A 4,016-nucleotide genomic window follows, 5' to 3' on the forward strand; every position below is an offset into this window, starting at 1 on the left:
CCAAAGAGCCGAGCGTCCATTTCTGGGTTCTCTATTCTGTTCCATTGGTCTATGTGTCTGTTTTTGTGCCAGTACCATGCTGTCTTTGTGATCACAGCTTTGTAGTACAGCTCAAAATCCGGCATTGTGATGCCCCCAGCATTGTTTTCCCTTTCAACAGTTCCTTGGCGATTCGGGGCCTTTTCTGGTTCCATACAAATTTAAGGACTATTTGTTCCAGTTCTTTGAAAAATGTCATTGGTATTTTGATCGGGATAGCACCGAAAGTGTAGATTGCTCTGGGTAGCATGGACATTTTAACCATGTTATTTCTTCCAATCCATGAGCATGGAATATTTCTCCATCTTTTTGTGTCTTCCTCAATGTCTTTCAAGAGTGATTTATAGTTTCTAGGATATAGATCCTTTACATCTCCGGTTAAGTTAATTCCAAGGTAACGTATGGTTTTTGGTGCTATTGTAAATGGGATGGATTCCCTAATTTCTCTTTCTTCAGTCTCATTATTCGTGTATAGAAATGCAACTGATTTCTGAGCATTGATTTTGTATCCTGCCACATTACTGAATTGTTGTATGAGTTCTAGCAATTTGAGGGTGGAATCTTTTGGGGTTTCCACATAAAGTATCATGTCATCTCCTAGAAAGAGAGTTTGACTTCTTCTTTGCCAATTTGAATACCTTTTATTCCTTTTTGTTGTCTGATTGCTGTTGGTTGCTTATATTTGAACACATTCTGAAAACATTTTTTACTGTTTCCCCCACATTTTATATATATATTGTCATATTTACATCCTTTTATCTTGTGAATCCTTTTACTGATTATTATAGCTATAATAGCTTTACTACTTTGTGCTTTAACCTCTGTATTGGTTTCATAAGTAATTAGTCTACTACTTTTATTATGTTTCTATTTAACTGAAATTTTTTCCTTTCCTTAATTTTCTTACTTCTTATTTTGGCCTTTTTATCCACTCAAGGAATTTCCTTTAACATTTCTTGTCAGGGTGATTTCGTGCTGATGAACTCCTGTAACTTTTGTTTGGGGAACTCTTTACATCTCCTTCTATTCTGAATGATAGTCTTGCTGGATAGGGTATTCTTGGTTGCTGTTTCTTTCCTCTCAGCACTTTGAATTTATCATGCCCGTCCTGTATGGCAAAGTTTCTGCTAAAAAGAAAAAATCAGCTTATTGCCTTATGTGGTTTCCCTTGTATGTAACTGTTTTCTTTTCTCTTCCTGCTTTAAATTTAAATTCTCTATCACTACTTTTTTTGCCATTTTATTTGTATGTCTTGGTGTGGACCTGTTTGGGTTGATCTTGTTGTGGATTCTCTCTGCCTTCTGTATCTGGATGTCTGTTCCCTTTCCCAGATTAGGGACGTTTTTAACTATTATTTCTTCAAATAAATTTACTCCACCTTCTCTCTCTTCTTTTTCTGAGATCCCTGTAATGGGAAGGTTATTATGTTCTATGATGTTTCTGATTTCCCTTAACCTGTTGTTATTTTTTATTATTCTTTTTTCTTTTTTTGGTTCAGCTTGGTTACTTTCCAGCACTGTTTTCCAGCTCACTGTTTCATTCTTGTACTTCCTTTAATCTACTACTGATTCCCTCCAGAATATTTTTAATTTCATCTATTGAGTTCATCATCTCTGATTGATTGTTTTTTATATTTTCTGTCTCTTTTTTGAAGTTCTCACTGAGATTTTACACTCTTTTTTCAAGTCCAGTAAGTATATTATGACGAGTAGTTTGAATTCTCTATTGGTCATAATGCTTATCTCTGTTTCATTTAGCTATTTTGCTATGATTTTGTTCTGTTCCCTCATTTAAGACATAGTCCTCTGTGTCCCCATTTTGTCTGACTCTCTGTGTTTGTTTATATATATTAAGAAATTGAGCTACAACTCCTGCTTTTGAAAGTGGTTGCCTTCTTGTGATGAGCACTAGCACTGGGTGTTACATGGAAGCGATGAATTACTAAATTTTACATCTGGAACCAATTTTACTAGAATTAACTAGAATTTAAATAAAAACTTGAAGTCAAAAGAAAATCTTTGACTTATAATTCCAAAAATAATAAATAATAAATAATAAAAAAGAAAGTGATTACCTTATGAAGAAAAGATCCTGAAATGCCCTGTAGCATAATGTCCCCTGTTTTCCAAAACCAGGTGCTGCAGGGGTGCCCTGTATATGGGTTGTGAGCATTCTACTGTTGTTGCTGAACCATGTTTCCTTTCAGTCCAGTCAGCTGCAGTGGCCCACTTTGCCTGTTGTTGGCAGGGTTTGATCTGTTAAGGCACCAGTCTGGGGCCACCTTGGGCTTGTACTTGGGTCAGACCAGATGCCCACCCTCAGCTCATTTGCTGGGGCTGTGGTGACACCAAACTGCAGAGTGCTCTCCCTGCATTGCTCCTCAGGGCTTTTGTTGGTGAGCATGGCCTGCAGTCAGAGCAGAGGTCTGTCCCCTACCCCATTTGTCTGTTGGAGTTGCAGTGACCCTAACTATAGGTCTCTCTCTTTGTGCTTCCTCTGGTGGGGTTTTTGTTGTTGGGTGGGGCTAGCAGTCAGATCAAATGTTTGCCCCTAACACAATGCTGGGGCTGCAGTTGACTTTGTGTATATGTTTTTATCCTCTTCCCTGGGCAGGAGTCACTTTGGAGTGGCAATGATCATTCTTGTGGCTATTTGAAGAATGAGACATGTCAAGAATCACTTTGGATGGACTACTACTAAGAGGGTGGGGTGGATTGGTAGAATCCATAGGAAAATGCAGTGTCTGGGGTGTGTGTTGTCAGCAAGTTAGGTGGAAAATGTTCGTGCTAGTTCCCACAGGTGTCTGGGCATCTAGGCTGGAAGGGAAATGGTCCCTCCTAGCTCGTTTTTTTTTTTTTTGGAAAAGTCTCCTAAAGATCCCTCCCCCTCTGGCACACCCTCTGAGATGAGTACATAAATCTCATATACCCCAGGTGCTTTCCAAACTACTGATTTTATGCTGTATTTTGAGAGGTTGTTTATTATACTGTCTCTTTAAAGGCATGTACTCAGTTTCCTATTGCCCTCTGGCTTTCCCAGAACTAAGCCTTCTGGTTTTTAAAATACCCAGAGTGAAGCCCTGTTGGTTGCACAAACTTGTAAAGTTAAGCCCCACTGGTTTTCAAAGCCAAATGTTATGGGGGTTCACCTTCCCATTGCAGGTCCCCCATGTCTGGGGTTCCTGATGTGGGGTCTGTTCCTTTCCCTTCTCAAAGCTTCTGGTGTCCCTCCTGTTTGTGTTTAGTCTCACCAGGAGTTTGGTTCCCAACCATGTCTCCACCTCTCCTACCCTTTTTGATGTGGCCCTTCTACAATTAACTGTGGAGAGTCTGTTCTGCCACTTTTGGGGTCATTTTCTGGGTTAGTTACCCTGATGTGGCTCTTATCTAGGTGTATCCATGGGACAAAGTGAGTTAGGGTCCTCCTACTATGCCACCTTCCCAGGCTCCTCAGCTTTACATCCAGATTCTTCTGTCTTGGTTTCCTCTCTTATTTTAGTGGAGTTCATCTGTTAGTAGCTTCCTGAGAAAGGGTACATGGAAAATGTTTATGTAATTATTTTCATTCATTAGTGTCTGAAAAATTTTAAATTCTGCATTTATACTTAATTAGGCCTTTATCTGGAGGTAGAGTTTCAAGTTGGATATAATTGTCCCTCAGAATTTTTAAGGCATTGCTCAACTGTTTTTCAGCCTTTGGTGTTATTATTGATGAGTTCAATACCATACTGATTCTAGATAAAGTTTTTTTCCCCTTTGTAGAAGTCTGTGGTCTATTTGTACCCAGTATTATTGAATTTCATGATGATATTCCTATGTGGGTTTATTTTTACCCATTGTACCAGGACTTTGTGGGCCTCTAATCTAGTAACTCATGTTCTTTAGTTCTGAAAAATTTTAAAAATTTCACCAATTATTTAATCCCCATTTTTTCTCTTATTTTTCTGTAAGTCATACTATGTGGATATTGGACTTTCA

The sequence above is a fragment of the Ursus maritimus genome, assembly GCF_017311325.1.
Source record: "Ursus maritimus isolate PB19 chromosome X unlocalized genomic scaffold, ASM1731132v1 scaffold_X1, whole genome shotgun sequence".
Lineage (NCBI taxonomy): Eukaryota > Metazoa > Chordata > Mammalia > Carnivora > Ursidae > Ursus > Ursus maritimus.